This window comes from Nuphar pumila, chromosome 1 (assembly GCF_984573655.1).
Source record: "Nuphar pumila chromosome 1, dmNupPumi1.hap1.1, whole genome shotgun sequence".
Lineage (NCBI taxonomy): Eukaryota > Viridiplantae > Streptophyta > Magnoliopsida > Nymphaeales > Nymphaeaceae > Nuphar > Nuphar pumila.
In genome coordinates this window covers 40,686,636-40,702,484 of record NC_143249.1, presented here as the reverse complement: position 1 = coordinate 40,702,484, position 15,849 = coordinate 40,686,636, and the positions used below count along the sequence as shown (strand labels likewise).

At 36.8% G+C, this 15,849-nt stretch overlaps 1 long non-coding RNA gene across 1 annotated transcript; it reads right to left on the bottom strand.

Annotated features, from left to right (window-relative positions):
- Positions 1 to 5,083: 5,083 nt before the first annotated feature.
- On the bottom strand, positions 5,084 to 8,295 carry LOC149848782 (uncharacterized). Its single transcript, XR_016433100.1, has 2 exons — positions 7,033 to 8,295; positions 5,084 to 6,720 (listed from the first exon to the last, which is right to left on the bottom strand). It is a non-coding gene; the product is annotated as an uncharacterized LOC149848782 (long non-coding RNA).
- Between the last annotated feature and the right edge of the window lie 7,554 nt (positions 8,296 to 15,849).

Here is a 15,849-nt window from a genome sequence, read left to right as displayed (position 1 = left end):
TTTCATTACCTTAAGCCACTTAGTTTGGTTTTCATCCTCTGAAACTTTTTCAAAAGTTTCTGGCTCACCTTGATCTGTAATCATCACATACTCATTTGATGAGTATTTCTTGGATGGTTGTTTCTCTCTGGTAGAGCTCCTTATTGGAGTCTGAGGAAGTGACTCTTGGGGTGTTAGCTCCCCCTCAATTTTTGTCTCATCATATCCTTCCTTTACATCATTGTGAGGAGGTGACATCTCCTCCACGAAATCATGTACAAGTGACGCATCAAGGGGATCTAAGTCAACAAGATCACCTTTATTGGACTCTGATGGCTCAGACTTACCAATGTCTTCAATGGTCTGATCTTCCAAGAAGATAAGATCTCGACTTTTGACCACCTTCTTATCAACATGGTCATAGAGTTTGTAGCCAAATTCTTCATGTCCATAGCCAAAAAATATGCATTGTTTGGCTTTTGGATCAAGCTTGGACTTTTCTTTTTTTGGAACATGAACAAAAGCTCTGCAGTCAGACACTCTTAAGTGTTCATAGGAAGGTTCTTTCTCTGTCCAAACTTTCTCCGGAACATCTCCCTTTAAGGGAATAGAAGGAGACAAGTTGATAAGATCAAATGATGTCCTCATTGCCTCACCCCAGAAAGATCTTGGCAATTTAGAGTGTGACAACAGACGTCTTACTCTCTTAAGAATGGTGCGATTTATTTTCTTAGCAACCCTATTTTGTTGAGGTGTCATCCTCAGAGTCCTTTCATGCTTGATGTCATGATTGATGCAATACTGATCAAATGGCCCAATGTATTCATGACCATTATCCGAGCGAACATACTTCAACTGCCTGCCAGTTTCTCTTTCAGTTATGACCTAAAAATGCTTGAATACATCTAGAACTTGGTCTTTACTCCTCAGTGTATAAGCCCAGACTTTCTTAGAGTGATCATTAATAAAAGTCACAAAGTACAATGCACCACCAAGTGTTTTGACCTTCAAAGGTCTACAGACATCAGAATGTACAAGATCTAGAACATGAGATTTTCTAGATGCAATGTTTCTATTGAAAGAAACTCTATTCTGTTTACCATGGAAGCAATGAACACAAGGTTTCAAAGATGTACCTGCTCACCCGTCAGGAGCTCTTTCTTAACTAGGACTTGCAGTCCCTTCTCGCTTATATTCTCGAGCCTTCTATGCCATATCTTTGTGGACGAGCCAGTCTCCACAGCATTCAGAACACTCTTGTAGGTCTTCGCTTGCAAAGTGTAGAGGGAGCAGGTCTTAGTTCCTCTTGCTCCCACCAAGGAACCCTTGGTTAACTTCCACCTTCCATCACTGAAAGTGTTGTTGTAGTCCTCATCATCCAACTTTTCGGCAAAGATCAGATTCAGTCGAATGTTTGGTATATGCCTCATATCTTTCAGTAACAATTTACAGCCAATGTTTGTTTCCAAGCAAATGTCGCCAATGCCAACAATCTTCGACACATATTCATTTTTCATTCGAACATTCTTGAAATCACCTTGGGAGTAGGAAGTGAAGAAATCAGCCTGTGAGGTAACATGCAATGAAGCTCCAAAGTCAATAACCCAATCAGTCTCTTGACTGATCAGATTGATGCTAGTGCCATCACAGATAACCATGAGCTCTCCATCTGTGATTGCGGCTATGACACTCTACTTTTCTTCTGAACTCTTCTTTTTGCTATGCTCCTTGAACTTGAGCTTCCTGCACTCCCGCTTCATATGCCCCTTCTTGTGGCAATAATAACATTTGACATCTTTCTTTGAGCTCGAGTGTGAGTGGCCTATGGATTTGCCACGGTAGTATGGAGCCTTGCTCTTACTCCTGCTTCTCCCTCGGTTTTTAATCACAAGTGCCTCAGAGGTAGAAGGACCTGATGACTTTTTTCTCGTCTCTTCATTCAGGAGACTACTGGTAACTTGGCTCATTGTTACTGTTTCATCAGGTACGGAGTTACTGACTGTAACCACCAAGGTTTCTCCACTCTCAGGAAGGAAACTAAGGAGCAACAAGGCTTGCAACTCATCATCAAAAGTGATTTTCATTGTAGCCAATTGATTTACAATACTTTTGATCTCGTTTAAATGCTCTGCAATAGAGCTTCCCTCTTTGTATTTGAGGTTTATAAGCTTTCAAAATAGAAAGGCCTTATTCACTATCGTCTTTCTATCATAAAGACTTTCCAGTTTGGTTCAAAGACCATGCGCTGAAGTTTCTATGGATACATGATGAAAGACACTATCATCTATATATTGTCAAATGAAACTGACAACCTTTCGATTTAGCTTTCTTCATTCGTCATCTTTCAACTATTTTGGTTTACTGCTATCATCCTCTATAGGTTCATTCAAATCTTTACAAACCAAAAGGTCTTCCATTTTTGTTTTTCATTTCATCTAGTTTATGTCATTCAAACTGATCATGCAACCGACGTTGTTCTCCATGACTCACACAAAAATATATGACGAACCGAGACTAGAAACCAAAGCTCTGGTACTAGATGTTGGGGTTAAAACGGACGTAACGGGTCTCCCCACAAGTGTGAATTGTTGGAAACAATAAAGCAATGACAATGAAAGTAATAAAACCAAAACAAACCAACAGTAAAAACAAAACATCACACAATGATTTACGTGGTTCTCTCTCAACTGAGGTACGTCCACGACAACCAATAGGTCAACAACTTCCACTTTCTTCAAACAAAGATTACTGAGTGGTCAAAAGGCATAAGCCTTACAAACACACAAGGTGTAATGAAATGAATAAGAGGATATACCTCACTGAGGAACAAATAACGAATGATCTGAAGAATTAGCTTGACGAAGCTGTCCTGAAAGAAGTGTAGCAGCACTTCTTGCTTTTGTTCACTCCACACCCTTTTTGTGCCCTAAAAGAGTTTCTCACACCTTTTCGCTATCTTCTGCTTCTTTTTTTGCTCTCTCATTCATCCCTTAAATAGAGGATAAGACCCACATTTAATGTAGAAGACTAAACGTATTGCACAACTTACAATGCTTCTGAAGCGTATTAGCACAAATCGTTATCCACCTGAAGCCACAAATCGCTATCCAACGACTACCACAAATCGTTATCCAGCGACTTCTACAAATCGTTATCCAACAATACCACAAATCACTATACAGCGATACCACAAATCGCTATCCGGCGATACTGCAAATCGCTATCCAGCGAGTACTGCAAATCGCTATTTAGGTTAAAGCACTCTTTGCCAAATCGTTATCGACAAATCGCTGATTCTCAAACTCTGAACAGTTGAATCATCATTCAGCTGACAGAACTTCTACAAATTGCTATCCAGCGAATATGAAAATCGTCCTCTAGAAGATCAGGCGTCGTGCTTGGAATTTTGCAACGATGCTGAATGTGCATCGAACCAATGGATCCCACAAAGGAGGGAAACCCAACAATTCGGACTCAGATTCAGTTTGGGTGATTTTAAATCCTAATCCGATTAAGCTAAATACAATTAAGTCGGTTTCAGTAATATGCTTAAATCTGATTTGTTTACATCCTTAGTCATTGCTTGGTAGTTTTCACAAAACCAGATGCTATTATAAAAAATAAAAACATGAAACCTATTTTTGAGATTAGGGGTAAAAGGTTGGTCTCTAAATGAAAATTTTGTTTTCGACATATGTCCTGAAAATTCTCAAACAAATTATTATTATTATTTTTAAAGGCAAGTTGGAGTTAGGGCTAGGCAGACCCTACCAGTTATACAACAATACCATTGGGTTTTGAACCTGCAACTTCCCAACACAAGGTGGCGTGCACTAGCTTCTCCTACACAGAAACCCTACTATTACCATAATAAAAAAGTCAGACATGCCGGCTTAGATAAAGAAATGCTAGCCTATGTTCATGCCAAATGTGGGTTTCTCGTGAAAAACATTGGGCCCAACACTTTGCATTCATTATCGTGTATACCAGCTCGGTCTGTTGTGCTCAGAACGAGCTTAATGAATCAAACCGAGATTGGCACAAGGCGAGCCCATACATAGAATTAGTTGGAAACCCAGACAAGCCGAGCTTGTACATGACAAACTTGACTCGAGCCTGGCTCGTGCGCATACCTACCCAACATCAATCCAGCCATGGGTTGTGTTTTCATTTTCTAAATTTGTTGTGTTGTATTTACTCATTAATTTTATGGGCTCCTCACTCATTTTATGGGCTCCTCAATGTGTAGTTGGATAAGGCTTGATGCTGGTGATAATGCTGATGATGGGTGTTTCCATGGCAAAGCTAGTGTTTGGGTGTTTATGAACCGATATTATTACATTTCAATTATTTCCTGATACCTCCCGAGGAAAAAACCTGAATTGGATCCCAAATGAACGGGTTGGCATAAGCTTATTCATGTGGTTATGCACTCTTCGAATATGAATCAATTTTACGAAAGATCCTGGCTTTCATGCTTTGTTGGGTCATCCGAAATCCTTTCAATGACCTATGTTGAAGGGATATCTATATGATCCGATCGAGGCCCACTGGTTTAATCTAACATTTGGTGGATATATTCATACAAACAAGAGTGTGTACCACCCTACAGAATCATGGTTAGGATACATCGTATATTTTCCCACATTGTGTAACTTTCTTTATAATTGGGAGATCTGCGCCCATGTGAAAAACTATCTACTGAAGATAACTAGTATATTAACCAATGTTGTCAAAATCATATCGGCTATCGAATCAAGTGAATCTAAAAATATTTGTGTCAATCAAAACACATGTGACATGTTAAAATCATACAAATAGTATCAAAAAATAATTTTAAGCATTTTTTTATATTTATTAAAAAATAGCTTATTCAGGTTAGTATCGTATCGATTATCTGCCTATACGATACTAATTCCGATTCAGGCTAATTCGCACCGATACTGACAACATTGATCGAAAACTACAAAGTCACATATTAACAATGTTAAAGGCATCTATTTCCAAGGTTTCTATATAGCAAATAAGAATGGGTGTACTCTCATGTAAAAGGGGCCCCTCAAGAGTTTGTCCAATTAGAGGCCTAGAATGTGGGGTTGTTGATGAGGGTTTTCTCTAGGCCTAGCTATTTTTGTATATTTTTAATTTATATACGATTTTACATAATATTTTTTAGATCTTTTAAAGTTAAAAAATGTAATTTATCTTGAGATTTTACTTGCTGATACTTTCTGATAACGATATTTTGTAGCTATGCTTGTAATTTATCCTTAACAATACATATGGTCTGGATAGGCAACGCTACACAAAGCTCAACTTAGACTCAGCTCGTTCAAGCCTGCTCTTAGCTCATCCGAGAGGGTAAAAGAATCTATTTCAGAAACCAAGCTCAGGATCATCATCATAAATGAGCCAAGCTTGATTAACCCTGGTAAGCCCGATTAAGCTCACCTTATATGCATATAGGGAAGCTTGGTTGCATTTTTAAAATATTAAAAAAAAAAAATTTATCGTACTGTACAATAAATTTGACATGTTTTCCCAAATGCCTCACAAAATTTGAAATATAACGGATTTTCAATTTTGTAGGATCTTGATTTTTTAAGGCCATTTTGCCCTCACCGAGGATGAAGGTCAACAACAGCGACTTTTCTCACTGTTGTAGCCCTATTTATCATCGCTATAGGTCTACAACAGTGATAAAAAATGATCACCAATTTTTTGCCTTAGTTGAGTAATAATGACAATATTTATAGGTCATCGTTAATGTGTGACACAAGATCGGGAAAAAAATTTGCCATAATTGAGAACACCAATAACGGTGTCCCGCCTTATAAAGACGACATTTCTATGTCACCGTTATAGCCTGTAACAAAGAGAATTAACTCATCGTTATAGTTGATGATGGCGACAAGTAAGTCATCGTTATATGCTATAATGGCTTGTAACGGCGATATAGATTAAGGTCAACAATGGTGACACATTACAAAAATAAATTTGTTATATTAATTTTTTTAATAATGATCCAGTTTCTTTCCAATTGCCTTCATTATCTCATCTTTATGAGAAATTATTGCCTTCCCTTTCTCAATATTTTTTATTCTCCTGTCATAGTTTAGTAGGAAATGGGAAAAGAAAAAATCAACAAAGGCATTGAACATTCATCTTAGACCGATAGTGCAAGAAATTGGAGGCAAAGAGAAAGACCACTAATTTTGGTTTATCAGCAAGGGTTGCAAATTTGAATCTCAAAACTAGGATTAGCTAGAATCCATATGATTAGCCAACCAAACACTGGCATTCACAGCCATTTCAAAAGAACTAATGTTAGCCATTTCTAAAGAACATAGTAGAGTCACTAGAGTCGTAATAGGTTTGCAATTTCTGAACAAATCATTTTTCAAGACAACCACTCATCTAGATGTTCAATTTTCCATGAAAATTAGAGATTCATTCATCTATTAGAAACAGAAAGAGAAACAAAGTAGAAGGTAATGAAAACTGGACCTGACAAATATACTGCCATTTCAGACAACAAAAGGCCTGTCCAACCATGGGGAGCAGCAACAATAAAAGGCTGTACAACTACAAATATGAGGGAATATTAGAGAGGACATCCACATAAGCATAAGTTTTTAACAAACATGTTCATAATATTATAAACACACTACGCAATATCCAAGGAAAGATCCAAGGAAAGATCACGCCATGTGTTAGCTTCAAGTAGTTGATTCTCATGATCTGAAAGGAGAAACAAAACCTCAATAATTTGAAAAAAAACAGTAAAAAATAATCAACATATCTACATCAATTATATTTCATAGTTGTAAGTCATGTAAGAAACATATTAATAGTGGAAAAGGGAAGCTCTCATTTTTAAATTTTATTACTAGTGATAATTTTTTTCTTCTAGCCTATAGATATTCTAAAAAAAAAATCAACTTTAAAGGAGACCAAAAGTTTGGAATAATGTCAACTTAAAAAACACCATCAAATTCAAAGTAATTTCAAATCATTAGATTGCAATTAGTATCGAGAAGTTTAGAATTGTACTTGTGTCTTCGGTATCATCAGTTCTGGCAGCCATAACAGAAGGTAACGGAATATCTGCAACAATTGGAGAAATTTGTTTACCAGAATGATGGAGAAAACATTAGCTATATGTCTTTAAACATAGAAACATCGTTCAATGACAAGTACCATCGTCGGGAAAAAATTTCATCAACAATATCCAATAATACACCAATGTTAAGAAGCTATGCAATTTTCTTTCTGTAAGTCACATAGTTAGAACATTGTCACCACAGCAAATAAAGTCAATGAAGTGACAACATGATGCACTTGCAAGTAACAGCTCCAACAAAATGGAACCATTACTAAACTTTATATGAAATACGGCTCACCAATTAACAACCCCTAAAGTTGACTGAAAGATAAAGCCATTTCAAAAGGTTGCATCCCTGTGTCTAGAGCCATATCCATGTGAGATAGGTTAATAACCAAAACCTTCACAAAAAGCTGAGCAAAAGGGAAACAAAACCCTTAAAAATGGTAAAATCCTCCACCATTCTCTCTAAATAAACTTGTTTATTCTCGTTAAAATAACTGTAACAACAGAAATCAAAAAGTAAAACTGAAATATGCTAAAAATACTAGAACTTGCTGTAAAAAAAGACGAAAAAAAATGAAAAAATGGAAGGAAAAAGACACGGACTGCAAAAGAAACACCAAAGCTAAAATCAAAAGGCAAATTATGAGAACTCATCAAATGAGCTCCAGAGAATCAAAACCCTAGAATAGCTGAAGAGAGTCAAATTAAAAACAAAAAAGTGAGTACTCCCTAGATCTAGCTAACATTGTTTCAAGATTAAAAAAACATGATAAGAAACTAGAAAAAACATCTAAAAAAACAAAAATCACAAAGAAATAGAAAACATTTAGGGATATCAAGCAACGAGAGTGTGAAACGCCCAAATTCGCAAAGAGAACCCAAATATGAGAGAAAAAAAATGAGAATAGAACCCAACGAGAGCAATGAAAATGCCAGAATTCGATGGAATCACCATTGACGAGAGATCTCTAAGCTCATTCCCTTTGCCCTATTTTTTTTAGAAGAGAAGCACAACGAGACCACTCCCTCTCATGATTTCATCCTTAGTTCCCTCCCTCGCCCACCGAGGGTTTTAGCTTTTATAGCACAGACTTAAATTGAGATTTCAAATTGGTTTTGATCAGGTAAACCGCCTTCAAAAATCGCCATTGACGATAGATCTCCCATCGCAGAAAGAGAGAGAGAGAGAGAGAGAAAAAAAAAAGGTTCGTCGAGCCCTTTTAAAATACTAGGCTATAATGGTGACAAAAATGCCATCGTTATAAAGAAAGGTTATAACGGTGACCAAAATGTTGTCGTTATAGAGAAGGGCTATAACGGTGATCAAAATGTCGTTCTTATAGATAATGGCTATAACAGTGTGACTTTTATCTCACTGTTATATATCAATCGCAACAATAGTAAAAAAATTTAACGATAATAATTAACAACCATATAATATCATTGTTATAGTCCAAGGCTATAACTGTCACGGGCTAATTTTCCAAGGCCAAATTTTTCACATTTCAAGCCAAGGAAGGCCTGTGCGGCACTAGGCCTCACGGCCTAGTCAGCCTCACAGCACGTGTTTCCCACACGTAAACTTCTTACCCAGCGGAATGTCAACTTAGCAATTTCTAATAAGTCCTTTCAAACATGGTCCATTGCGTATCCGATCGCCACTTTCGTGCACAGTCGTCCCATACCGGCTAGCACCTTCAACCGCCAAGTCAACCATGCCTTACTACTCCCACAAGCAAGCACGTGTTGGCAATAGCTGAAACATGTCTTACGGCATTACCAACTTAACCAACATCCAACACAGGTCATGGGGAGCATGGCACATCCCCAAAGCCTTTATCGATGTATGCCATGCCTCCAACCATCATTTCGAGACAACCTTCCTGAATTCCAGCCATCCACACCAACAACGCATAGCTAGCTTGGCCTCGCGTGCCATGGAGCAGATCACGATCCCATGGGCACACCCATACCATAACCTCACCATAGAAGGGACAAGGTCTTTCGACCCCCAGTCCGCAGACCAGTTGATGATTTTCTGCCATAGCGAACAGCACCACCCAAACTCGTTCGTCGGCGTTGTGCACTCACTTGCACAACCCCATGCCACTTGGCATGGTTGGGACCGCATCGCCGCACCAAGAGCCGCCTGCCTACGCACCCAAGGCCTTTACCTATGCCCCATGGGGGATTTGAACTACACACGGACACCCCCATGCACTCCCAGTGCTGCCCGTGCGATATAGGGGGTGCCTATGCCAAACTGCTGCAACATGTGCCAAACAGCTCAAACAGAAGGTCCCCTATATAGGTGTTTTAGGAGCCAGGCCCCTGCCAACAAGAGAAACCCGAATAACACTTGGGAAACCATAAATTTCTCAACTTCCGAATTCTTCAAATCCGCCTTCACCCACGCGTTCCCCATAGTCTATTTACACGGTGAATCTTCGATGTTGGCCCCAAACAACTTCAAATGCTTGTTGGATTATCACCTCAAAGATTGTGCACGCAACTGTGCCCACACTGCGCACATTGCTGCACATGTCAAGCCCTTACCAAGCTCACCGCAACTACGTGCCCACCGGATGTTGTGCTTCGCACGCCACATGCACCACGCATGACAATGGTCTGTGCAACACACGACACCACTGTTCTGCATGTGCACCAAACTCTGCACACATGGGCAAGGCCTGTTTGCCACGGGGTTGGCCCGACTGCCTCATGCACGCCGCAACCAACCAATCCATCACTCTTGGGGCACTTCCACCTCACTTCACACACATCCATGCATTTGTTGCCGCATCTGCACTGCACCACACCTGTGCACATGCCACACTCCTTGCACAGCCCTGTGCCCCACTCCAGCACAGGATGCCATCTGTGACATGCACGCGCCTCTTATGAATGTGCACTGCACCTTGCCAGTGCACATGTCACACACTCCTTTCACTGTCCAGTGCCAAGCTCAGGCATATGACGAAATCAGTGACATGCACACACCTTTTCAGCACCTGCGTTACACCAACCCGTGCACATGCCACACCCCTTTGCACAACCCAGTGCCAAGCTCAGGCACACGACACTAACAGTGGCATGCATACGTCTCTTCAACCCCATGCACCGCACCAAGTCCCATACCTATGGCACGTTGCAAGGCTCTCCAAGATTTTGGGTGCAACAATAACGATGACATTTATATTTTGCCATTATATATTAATAGCGGTAATATTATATGTCTGTTAAATATTATCATAAAAAAAAATTAGCATCAATAATTAATGGCCATATAATATCGTCGTTATAAACATACCTATAATGGTGATATCTAAAGTCATCGTTATAGGTATGTTTATAACGACGACATATGTAACGGCCATGTAATGTCGTTGTTATAAACATACCTATAATGACGCTATCTAAAGGTTCCATTATAGACATGTCTTTAATAGCGATATTTATGGGGGGCCAAGGTATTCACAGGGATATCTAAAGTCGTTGTTATTGCTAAGTCAATAGCGGCGACTTTTCTTATCACCGTTAAAGAGTCGCTGCTATTGACCCTCATCCTTGTAGTGCCTTATCACGAGCGAATCTCCTGATTTTCATCCGTTATGTCACAACGCTCTTCCGATCTCGCTAAATCTCACTAAAACCAAAATCCACACAGTATTTTTGCAAAAATCATGAATTTCACACAATATACAATGGCAAAATGGCTACTTTACATCTCAACAAAATAAATTCGCATAATGAACATGTGTATCTTCTTTTTCTCACAACCCTCATGTGGAATTATGAATTACGCAATACTTCTTGTGAAAGTCTTTTTCTTGCAAATTTTGTCAAGAGTTTTGCATTGGTGGTTGCAAAAGTTTACTTTTGATGTGAAATTCATGAAAAGTTTACAGAATTTTTGAACTTTCGCATGTTATTGACTTTAAGTGATGCAAGATTTCATTTTAGCGTGCCCATTTACTTGTATATATATAGGCATTTAGAGTACAAATTTTATCAGGAGTTTCACATTGGTGGTTGTAAAATTCCTAAAATGTTTCTGAAATTCCTAAAAGGTTTGTAAAAATCGCGAAGTTTCGCATGAGGTAATACAAAATTCATTTTCAACATGAGAATTCTACAAGTATTAAAAGCAACATTTTGTTCCTTAAAACAATTTATGCGCAACCCAGAGCTATTTTTGCATAACCTAGTTTTTTTGTAGTCCCCAACTGATAGTCCTTCAAACCTCTTCCTCCCTAGTAAAATTTTCAGCGACTATTTTCGATGACTATTTCTGGCAAAACACACATCAATGATACTTCATCAACGACTATTTCAACCAATCCTTCAATTTTTTTCGATAAGATCAGTTTTCATAGATGAATCATGTTTTTTAACTTCTGATAAGGTTGTTTTCCACATATTGGTTAAAGAATAGATGAAATTTTTGTTTTTCTTATTGTTTAATTTCTTATTAAAGATTTGTTGTACCACCTAGTGTTTCATCCATAAGCGCTAGAATTGTGTTTGTGTAAGGAATGTATAAGAGAGAGAGAGAGAGAAGCAAAAAACAAATAAAAAGATAATGAAACATTAACATGAGTCACTTATTTTGCATGGTTTTAAGTTATCTTTGCATGTATATTATCCATTATAATTTATTGTTTTCGTTTGTTTCTCACATTTGCATGTGTGTGTCTGTTTGTCACTTTGTTTTCTTAAACATTGGTATGCCTTTATCCTCGATTTGATTTGTTGTTTTGTCTGTTTTTGAGTTTTTTTGTTGTATTAAAAAAAATTGAATATTCTTTATCATGCATTTTCAGTATACTAGTATGCATTTTTGTTATTATAGGATTTTTTTATTTTGAGTATTATAATATGACACTAGAGAAGTGAAAAAATGCATAGCTTACAATAGGCTTGTCAAAGAAGAGTAAAAGTACTTCAAACACACAACCTCAAGCACTTGATGATCCTTATGCAGTGGGTCATATTTTCTATACTTAAACATACAATAAGTATGTCCTCTGTGTAAAGAAGGAGCCTACTCCGAAGCCAAAAATTTAGGTGACAAATATAATGCATAAAAAAAGACACCCTCGCCAAGTTGGGCCGTAGAAATCTTCGCTCAACCCAGCAGTTGTTGGCACATTCAACAAAACAACAATTAGCAGTTTCATAATGGCCCAAAGATGCGACTAAAGTTATAAAAAGGCTGATGAGATTGCAGCCAAAATATTGTCTCCTATCCTGGAATCACCAAAGAAGGAGGAGGGGAACCCATTGGTGAAAAAGTTTAAGCTATTGACCCACCCTAAGGTTGTTGCTAACCTCAATCCCTAGCTAGATCAAATTGTAGATGCAGCCACCTGTAGTGGCAGTGGCGATATGGAGAATAGAGAAAAAATATCTTGTCCAAAGGAGGATGAGCTACTTCAGCAAGAGGAAGATATGAAGATGGTTAGAGAGTGGAGGAGAGTAAGGGCCCAGAAGTGGAGGAGAGTGAGAGCTCGGAAGTTGAGACAGTCGTGGATGGTTTGCAAGAAGTGGAAGAGAGTGAGACTATGTTTGAGGTTCCTCCTCTCCGAGGATTGAAAATAGTGAATGCTTTGAGAAAGTGGTCACAACAACCAACAAGGTTTGATGCTGGTCTAGAAGTACTTTTCTCCATTTGTGTATATGTGTAAAATCATACTTTTAGGCTACAGACAAGTAGATTGAATCTTTCATTTCAATCCTTAAAATGTTATATTGGTTTGTGTATGCAGGATCCATATGAAAAATATTCAGAGGGTCTAACATTATGCACACACTGATTTTACTAGTTCTGAGCATACTTGTGGTTCCAAGCACTGACGAACGCGAAGGATTGGATGAATTAGATACATTTTTTAAAATTACTAGACATCATATCGTGGAACACCAGTCACAGTCTCCTAGAGTTTGTTGTTCAGCTATATAATCTGTCAACAAGCACATTCCACTTTGAAAGCATTGAGATGACTATTACATTGGAGGACGTGACATGAATCACTAGATTTAAGTGCCTCGGGGAGCCTATGATTGGATGTCATTGGAGAGATTTTAAGCACTTGGGTCAAGTTCTCCTAGAAGGGGGGGGGGGGAGGGTGCATTTGAAGGTGACAAGCTCAAGTTAGGATGGTCTAGGAGTCACTATGACATGACTGTTTCACAGAATTCGAATGTGAAGCCGCCCAATTTTAGAGTGAATGACATTTATAGTCTGAACATGGAATTGAGAACATTCTTGCTCTACTTTTTTGGCACATGTTTATTTATCGGCATTAGTGGTAAGATGATCCATGGATCGTACTTGAAAAAGTTGCACTCACTGAAACGCATCGATGAGTATGCATGGAAAGATGTCACACTTGCACATCTATATGCAAGTTTGAATGAGTGCAGGAATGATAGAAAAAATATTGTGAGAATGTTGTTGTTGTCGGAGGTATTCATTCTTTTATTTTTTCTTAATTTTTTATTTATACTCAAACATTATGTAGAAATTATTGATGTACAATATTGTGTGTTAATTTGTATTAATCTGTGTATTGATCATTGTTGATCTGGATATGGGAGCACATATTATTTTGGAAGGCCCTTGAGACATGATATTTTTTGTAAATTTTCTTATATTGCCATGTGGAGATAGTCACAGAATGATGAGGGTAGGAATGATCAAAGAGGGTTAGGTCCTCATATCAGTAAGGAAGCTTGTGTTGCAAAATTATGCAAGATGACCATGACACTTGTAAGTATTCTTGAAATAATTTCTTACAATTTTTGCTATAATGGAATATATGACTATCCATGAATGTATTATCACAGGTAACGTAGTGCCTCTACGTAGACGTGGTGGATGAGAATAAACAAGATGCGGTTGTGGCAGTGAAGGGCCTTGCGATGAGGGATATTTGGTTGCACAACATGAATAAAGTTGAGCACCAACTAGCCAGCTGAGTGGTTTCATAATTTAGTTTTGTTCGGCAACCACCCCATCACCCTGGTGTAGTAAGCAAAATTGTTCATGACACATTCAAGGATCAGAAGAAGGATTACTTGGTGTTGTTTTGATTTGAACTTGAATACTGGTACAATGATGAAAAAGACATCGTCAACTCATCCATAGAAGGGGAAGTTGGGGCAAAGAGTTCGAAGCACACAAGGAAAAGTGCTACCAGAGTAGATGTAGATGTGACCGTTTTAAGGAAAGAAATTGGCAAGCTAAGAGAGTTGCTTAAAGTAAAGGATGCTATGCTACAAAGTCAATCTAGCCTTATAAAAAACATGGATAAGGTCAATAAGGTGTTACTATATGCTTTAAGCAATATGAGCAGTGATTGCATATATTTGGATTATTTTATAAAATAAAAACAACATTAAACTTCATTATGTATATTATTGTAAATGAAGTTGTAATTTAATTATTGTTTAACATTTTTTTATTAGTTTGAGTTTTATATGTCTATGTGTTTGATGTGTGTTTGAAATAAAAATTGAATTGTGTATATAATAGACAATGTTTTATTTCATTGAAGTTTGAAATAAAGTTTGAATTTAATATATAATAGGTGATTGTGTTGAAATGAAGTTTAAAATTTGTTTGAATTGAAGATTTGATTGTGTATATAACAAATGATACTTTGTTGAAAGAAAGTTTGAAATGTATTTGAATTGAAGATTGAATTATGTATATAATAGATGGTATTTTATTGAATTGAAGTTTAAAATGTATTTGAATTGAAGATTGAATTGCATATATAACAGATGATTATGTTATGTAGAAGTTTAAAATGAAAATTGAATTGTATATATAAAAGGTGACTATTGAAATAAAGTTTAAATGTTGTATATAACATGAAAATTATTAGTTTGAAATGATGTTTCAAGCGTATTTGAATTAAAGATTAAGTTGTGTAATAGCAGATAAATTCTCAGTTTGAAATGTGCTCAAATTCAAAATTGAATTGTGTGAATTTCTTTCAAATATACGAATTTCTTATGCAAGTTTTCACGTATACATGCGAGTTTCCTTTAAAATAAGCAAATTTTCTCTTTATATTCAATATTTTGCAAAAAGATGAAAAATTGGCACATATACATAATAGATTACACTTATATAAAACATGTGAATTTTCAACTAAATATGTGAATTTCCTATGCAAATTCGCACGTAATTGGACTTTCTCCATATGTACAAAATTTTGCAAAATGATGGAAAATTTGCATATATAAAAAAATACATCGTACGTATATAAAACATTTGATCTTTCTTCAAAATATGAGAATTTCTAATGCAAATACACACATACACATGTAAATTTCTTATATAAATTTATATGCATATATGTGAATTTCTTATATAAATTTGCACGTACACATGCAAATTTTCTATGCAAAATTACATGTATATATGCAAATTTCCTATGAAAAATCACATGTATGTATGTGAATTTCTTTAAAATATGCTAATTTCTTGCTTATATGCAAAATGTTATCAAATATGTGATATATTTGCTTTAAATTTCACTATTACAGAATAGATCCCCTATTTAACAATTTGACAATAAATATAAACAAAACTTCTGAAATTTATAACTAAAATTCATCCACAAACATAACATAATAACTATAAATTCTATCAACTTAACATCAAAATTACAATAAAGTTTTTAAATACAACCATGAATGAATTTTACACCCAAATGATATTAAAGTTTTTGTTTATTCTATCAAAA